Source organism: Stomoxys calcitrans, chromosome 3 (assembly GCF_963082655.1).
Source record: "Stomoxys calcitrans chromosome 3, idStoCalc2.1, whole genome shotgun sequence".
In the NCBI taxonomy this organism is placed as follows: Eukaryota; Metazoa; Arthropoda; class Insecta; order Diptera; family Muscidae; genus Stomoxys; species Stomoxys calcitrans.
Genome location: NC_081554.1, coordinates 84,488,598 through 84,496,198, shown reverse-complemented (window position 1 = coordinate 84,496,198; position 7,601 = coordinate 84,488,598). Strand labels below are relative to the sequence as shown.

General features: G+C 41.9%; 1 protein-coding gene across 2 annotated transcripts in view; it reads left to right on the top strand.

Moving 5' to 3' along the window:
- LOC106088915 (protein diaphanous) overlaps positions 1-7,601 on the top strand; it is a 79,085-nt gene continuing 71,484 nt past the window's right edge. For both annotated transcript variants that reach the window (XM_013254629.2, XM_013254630.2), the window contains exon 1: positions 1-934. The gene's annotated coding sequence lies outside the window, so the exon portion shown is untranslated. The remainder of the gene's footprint in view (positions 935-7,601) is intronic.

Genomic DNA, 7,601 nt, shown 5'->3' with positions numbered 1-7,601 from the left:
TCAACATTTAGATCACACGAACACGAAACACGGGCTTGTTTTTTTTGTTGTTGCACCCAACAAAGCAACATCTAATAATCTTTAAGCAAAGCTAAAATATTAAATATTTGGAAGTTTTTTTAGTGAATCAATGGATAGGTGAAAATATAGCAGAAAGTCCTTTTAAATACTAATTGTTTTTTGTTGAAACAATCAACAAGTGTTTGTATAAAAAGGCCATCTCTATCTGTGTGTGTGTGTGTGTGCAAGGAATGAGATTATTTTGCAACAAAAACGATAAAAAAGCGAAATAAGTTTTGGTCGCCACATCTTCAATATGAATGTTTGAGAAGGTGGTTGTGAAGAAAAATAAAAAAGAAGTTTATTTTTTTTGTGGAAATTGACGAGTTGTTTAGTGTGTGCATGAGTAAGCCTTTTTCCAATATTTTTGATTATATTGCGCAAGCTGCTTGGCAGCAAAGAATGCCAATACCACACATACAAGTGCATATTCTACATTGAGCCGATAAAAAAATCTTCATTGCTATAGTGACAAAATTCATAAAAGTGCTATAACATTAGTTTAAAAACAAAACTGTAGTTTTAAATTTGTACAGCCAAAATTTTTCTTGAGAGTCCAGTACTGAGTTCTATTCGCGGTTCGTTTCGTTGAGCCAAAAGCCGTTGCTTGAGTACTTGTCGCCATTCGTGTTTAATATCTGTGCGGCGGACGCGCTAAGACTCGTTGTTGACTTTTTCCGCGTGATCTTTAGTGCTTTCGCACCTTGACGCCTCAGTCTGCTGTGGCTCTTTATATTTATGTCTATGACGTAAACCAAACATCGCGATTATTTAGTAGAAGCAGATAGAACAACAATAACATTAGCAAAAACATTGACTTAACAACAAGTCCAGCAACATTATCGATCGACAAAAAAACCTTCATCTCCTAAAGGTAAGAAAGAACTCGCGTCAAACAAGAATTCATAATTTATTTCTCTCATTTCGGCGTTACTTTTCGCTTTTCCCCCATTTTTGTTGTGTTTCTCCATCTTCTATAAGAATTCCTGGTATTTCTAGACACATCACCGTTGACTTAATTTGAGATAGCATACATACCTCATGCAGTATATGATCGATTGAACGAAGGGTTGAAAAGCACTACACAAAAGTGTGCAACTCGGAGTTTTCTGTTTTTGTTTATTTCTTTGAAACGAAGGCGCACATACTACATGAAACCTTGATCCTTTACTCTTTATGCTATGCTTTCTAGGTTTTTTGTTTACTTTTCTTGCGCTGCTATTTCCCGGCCAGCCAGTCTGGTAGATTGGTTTGCTTGCTTGCCTCTGTTCGCTTGCCATACTTGATGTCAGACGTAGGGCGTATGCCATTAACACCATGCGAATAAGAACTATGTATAAATACAAAAATGTATGTATGTATGTGCGTTCGTTTGTCCATACCGTAACGATTACTTTTTTAATTCACTTCTTTGCCTTTTCTTTGCTTTAACCGTGATCTGTGTATTATCACTGCTAACTATAATCATATCAATAATTAGGTATAAGGGCAATAACAACAACAACAAAAAGTTCATTGTTAAAGTAAACATTTGTGTCGCCTAAAGTCTAATGCGCAGACACCTACACTCCACGCTATTCTTTTAAAGACAAATGTAAATTAGCTGGGCTATGCGTTCATTCAAGCAGTCGTCATAGAAATATTTTCTGAGTCATTCTGGCCAATATACCTGAGGCGATGTTCCTATATGCTTCAGTCTGAGCTATTGTCCAGCAAAATAAATTGAAAGTTATTGGAAAAGAACGGCATTTTATGTACTCCCAAAGTGGCAAAGATTGTTCTTTTCCTACACGTTGGGAAGTAATGAGGAATAGCATTGACCACCAAAGTTTAACCGCTTCTGTGAAATATAAATTGGGGGAGTTATGAATGAATTGCATGTTTAGTAGCTTCAAAGTGACACATTGGGTTTCCCAAAAAGTAATTGCGGATTTTTTAAAAGAAAGTAAATGCATTTTTAATAAGACTTAGAATGAACTTTAATCAAATATACTTTTTTTACACTTTTTTTCTAAAGCAAGCTAAAAGAAACAGCTAATAACTGACAGAAGAAAGAATGCAATTACAGAGTCACAAGCTGTGAAAAAATTTGTCAACGCCGACTATATGAAAAATCCGCAATTACTTTTTGGGCAACCCAATATATTGGTTGAGCGCTGTACGCCATTTGTGACCATTTAAGTTGTTTTTTTTTAAAGAGTTTTCGTCATACTCTTGCAGAATTTTTTGTCGATTTTCCACTTGAAGCTTCTATGTTAATTTTCTTCTATGTCGACTTTACGTTCTTACTATTTCCCAAGATCTTTTTATACCCACTACCGAATGATGGGGGTATATTCATTATGTCATTCCGTTTGCAACACATCGAAATATCCATTTCCAAGCCTATAAAGTACATATATTCTTGATAAGCGTAAAAAACTAAGACGATCTAGCCATGTCCGTCCGTCTGACCGTCTGTCTGTTGAAACCACGCTACAGTCTTTCAAAATTGAGATATTGAGCTGAAACGTTGCGCAGATTCTTTCTTTGTCCATAAGCAGCTTAAATTCGAAGATGGGCTATATCGGACTATATCTTGATATAGCCCCCCCATATCCGCCGATCAAGCCTATAAAAGCCGCATTTACTATTCGATTTTGCTGAAATTTGGGACAGTGAGTTGTGTTAGGTCAGTCGACTTCACTTCAATTTGGCCCACATCGGTCCAGTTTTAGATATAGCTGCCATATAGACCGATCTCTCGATTTAAGGTCTTGGGCCCATAAAAGGCGCATTTATTACCCGATTTTGCCTAAATTTTGGACAGAGAGTTGTGTTAAACTCTTCGACATTTTTTTTCAACTGCCACATAGTCCAATCTCTCAATCTAAGGTTTTGGACCCATATTCCGTTCGAAAGTGGTTTCCATACAAATTAATATACCTCTTTAGAGCATATAAGGCGTTTTCATACGAACTCGATGAAATTTCTCCTTTTCATTTTGGCCTATGATTGGAAGAAATGCGGAAAGACCTAAAATTGCAAGTAACGATATCTGCGGAAGCTACGAAGCCATTCGGGTCAACGCACTCCGAGTTAAGGGAGTGGGCGACTAATGCGCATGCAACATTGTGGATCAGCGAAACGGTCGGTAGGACGGCGAAAATCCTATGGGGGGATCCAGATCGTGAGAAGACGAGGCTATTACTGAAAGGAAGTAAGAAGTAGGTCAGTACAGCTATTGGTATCATAACGAGACACATAGGACTACGAGCTTAATTATGTAAAATCGGTGCGGCAAGTGATAGCATGTGTAGGGCATACGGGGAAGATAATGAGACGTTGGAGCATTTCCTTTGTCATTGCCCGGCTTTCGCGTCTAACAGATACCGGTGGAGACACAATACCAGGCATGAACCAACTTAGGGGAGTGGTATTGAAATTAAGGATTTTGTAAGTAGCACAGATTTCCTAACTTAAAATTTACTTTTTAGAGGTTACTTTATAGTTTTTAGAGTGCACAACAAGCCGATTACTGGCTTAGGTGTATGTCCCTAGTGGCATGGAGAGGATTAATATCTGCACCCTCTTTTCAACCTTAACCTAACCTACGGTAATGTCGAACATCCGCTGTGAGCTATTCCCTCACTTTCAAGACTAAGAAGTTCCACTTTAGCAGATGTGAACATTCACATGTTATTAGCGATCTGGCTGATTCAACGGTAGGTCCTACAAGACTCACCAAGAGCTGGCAAGCTATCGTTGGCACTATCGATACCTATTGATAGTTTAATATTTGCATCAATATCAATAGTTTTTAACGCAATCAATACTCTCGTTAATATTGAATTTTTTATTGAAATTTACCATAATTTTAATAAAAATTATTGGATTTACCTACAATTCCCCATAATTCATAAGCCAAACGTTAGTATTAAGAGAGCAAAGCTTTACAAGAGTTTAGAGTTCTCAGACCAAACATTTGTCAGGCGGTTTGAATACAACTTGACCGAAGACGGGTTAAGCAATCTCTCAAATGCAGCTGGAGCATAGCTGATGTACGGGTATCAAGGTATGTAGTGGGAATTCAATGCTCGGTCCAATGTTTTCTTTGAAAATTTGCATAATATATATATTTAACAAATATAATTTACAAATTTGTCGGTACTATCGATAGTTAAGAACAAATCTATCGAAACTATCGAATGGAGCGAATGGTAGTTTGCCAGCTATAGTGAGAGAACGGGTGGTACCGGCTCTTGCTTAATAAAGGGTGATTTTTTTGAGGTTAGGATTTTCATGCATTAGTATTTGACAGATCACGTGGGATTTCAGACATGGTGTCAAAGAGAAAGAGGCTCAGTATGCTTTGACATTTCATCATGAATAGACTTACTAACGAGAAACGCTTGCAAATCATTGAATTTTATTACCAAAATCAGTGTTCGGTTCGAAATGTGTTCAAATTTTGACAAATTTTGTTCAGCGATGAGGCTCATTTCTGGTTGAATGGCTACGTAAATAAGCAAAATTGCCGCATTTGGAGTGAAGAGCAACCAGAAGCCGTTCAAGAACTGCCCATGCATCCCGAAAAATGCACTATTTGGTGTGGTTTGTACGCTGGTGGAATCATTGGACCGTATTTTTTCAAAGATGCTGTTGGACGCAACGTTACGGTGAATGAACACATTTCGAACCGAACACTGATTTTGGTAATAAAATTCAATGATTTGCAAGCGTTGCTCGTTAGTAAGTCTATTCATGATGAAATGTCAAAGCATACTGAGCATCTTTCTCTTTGACACCATGTCTGAAATCCCACGTGATCTGTCAAATACTAATGCATGAAAATCCTAACCTCAAAAAAATCACCCTTTAAAATTCTAAAATTCTCAAATCTAAGGCTGCTTAATTAGGGACATTTTGGAACATAAAATACACATTTTGCCTGTGTTTTATCTTGAGGTGATATTGATGTAATCTAAGTTATGCGCCATCACAGCCCACTGGGTGATACTAGGATTTGGCCCAGTCTCCTTTTCGCATGCAATTTCAGTCACATTGAAAGATTTATGTGTGTCACTCTGGAGGATATGTTAGGTTGACAAGAGGGTGCGGATATATATACAAGGGACATACTCCTAAGCCAGTAATCGGCTTGTTGTGCGTCCTAATTACTAAAGTAAAGTAAATACTAAAAAATACTAAAAAGAACCTCTAGATCAAGCGGCATGTCAAGCAGGTCTAGACAACATTCATGCAGATACGGTAGCAGAAGCGGTAAATGGCTACCGGGTGAATGTAGTCCTTGGAGAACGACCGCCTCCCATTGCACCTGAAGAAATTTACCTCCCCCGGCAAACCAGAGTAGTTCTGGCTCAATTACGTTCCGGCAGATGCAGACGCCTCAACTCCTGCAGAGCAAGGATCGATGCCGACGTGCAAGATGTATGTCCCAATTGTAACCAGGGACTGCACGATACACGTCACCTGTTTAACTGCCCGGCCAGACCCACTCGACTCAGACCCAGATCCCTGTGGACGCGCCCCATCTTATGAAGCAGGATTCCTGGGTCTTGACATTCAACAGCATCAAGCAGACAAAATATAGAATACAATAAACTGCTACAACAACAACTAAAAAGTAATCTCGGAAAAGAAAATCTAAGCTAAGAATTTTGTGCTACTAATTTTTTCGATACCCTATGTTGGTTCATGTCTGGTATTATGTCTCCACCTAAGTAGAAAATGCTCCAACGCCTCATCATGCTGTCGTTGTTGTAGCCACATTTTCACGTAGAGGTGTCGATCCTGTGTGAGAAATCTCGTTCCGGTCCAAAGGACCCATAAACGCGGGAACAAGGTATCCATTAGTTATTTAAAGGCGCCATCATAGGCAACCAGTATTTGTGAATTTGCCGGTGCCAAACGGGCTCTCACTGAGACTCTCCACTTCAATCCCATGGCAGCCGGTTGTACGTACCGGATTGACCCGATGGAATCTTCATCGGCAAGGGCTGCCGCCTCAGTGTACGTGTTCGTCTTTTTTCGTCATGGGAGAGGCACATCCCGGAGTGCCTTCTCCGTATGCTTTTGGTCCGTGCCGGGATTGAAAAGAACCCCGGACCCTGGTTCTGTTCCGTTTGCCAGAACCGCCTTCATCATCGGTCAGTGTCGGTGAGGTGTAACAGGTGCTTGGAGTGGGTACATTTCCGTTCTTGCTCTGGCCTAACTTCGCTACGGGAGTATAGTCATACTGGCTATGTCGCTAGGTGCTGTGCGAACTCAGCCAGCAGTGGGTCACAAGCGTCGCCGTCGTCGCCTTCGGCGTCCTCGTCGTCGGACTATGTGACCCCCCCGACCTCTCCCGTACGGCAATTTATGCAAAGACAGCACCCTAGCCCTACTATTGCCAGGCCAGTGTCGGGAAATGTATCGTTCCTGCAGTTAAACTGCAATGGACTGCGAGGCAAGATTGATGAGATTGTGGATTTTATGAGTCGGAAGAGCATATCGGTCGCAGCGATCCAGGAGACAAAGCTGACTAACACCTGCAGCTTGCACAGTTGTCACGGCTACAATGTGCTACGTAAGGATCGCTCAAGGAATGGAGGTGGGGGATTGGCCTTCGTTATACACCATTCCGTGCAGTATAGACCTATCTCGCCTGCGCTTGACGCTAGTGACCCATACATGGAATGTATGGGGGTAGCAGTCAAGTCTGGTACTGCCGAGATAGAGATATACAACGTGTATATACCGCCGGTTGGCAGCTGTGTCCCGATTAATGGCCAGGCCTACAGCCCCGACATAAGTGGGTTGCTATCTGGCCATAGTCGTCTGGTTCTGGGGGATTTCAATGCACATCACTCGTCATGGCATTCTCCCCTAGGCAACGACCAGCGTGGCATAGCTTTGGCAGAGCAGATAGATAGCTCCACGTTTTGCACGGTGAATGAGGATGCCCCCACTAGGATTACGAGGAGGTGCAGCAGCTCGCCAGACATCTCAATCGCATCCCCTGATCTCCTGAGTGACGTATCCTGGCAAGCCGTCATCTCTTTGGGGTCAGACCACCTCCCCATAATCCTCACCATCGACCGACCACCCGACTTCATAACCTCTGAGCGCCGAACGTTCATCAACTATAAGAAGGCCAATTGGACTGGCTTCAGAGAGTATACCAATCGCCGCTTCAATGAACTGCCACCCCCCTCTGATGTGCTTGTGGCCGAGAGGAAATTCCGAGACATCATCAACGCAGCAGCCGCTCGCTTTATTCCAGCCGGTCGAATACCGCAAGTGCGACCCAATTTCCCGGCGCAAGCAGTGGTACTCGCAGACGAGCGTGATGGGATTCGTGCTATGGACCCCGCTAACCCCAGAATCAGCGAGCTGAATCTGGAAATAAACAGGGTAGTCAACGAACATAAGCGGAATTTGTGGCTGGAACACTTGGAGCAATGTAACTTAGGCACCGGTGCAGGCAAATTGTGGGCCACTGTTAAGTCTCTCTCGAACCCCGGTAGACGGGACGACAGGACCTCAGTCACTTTTGG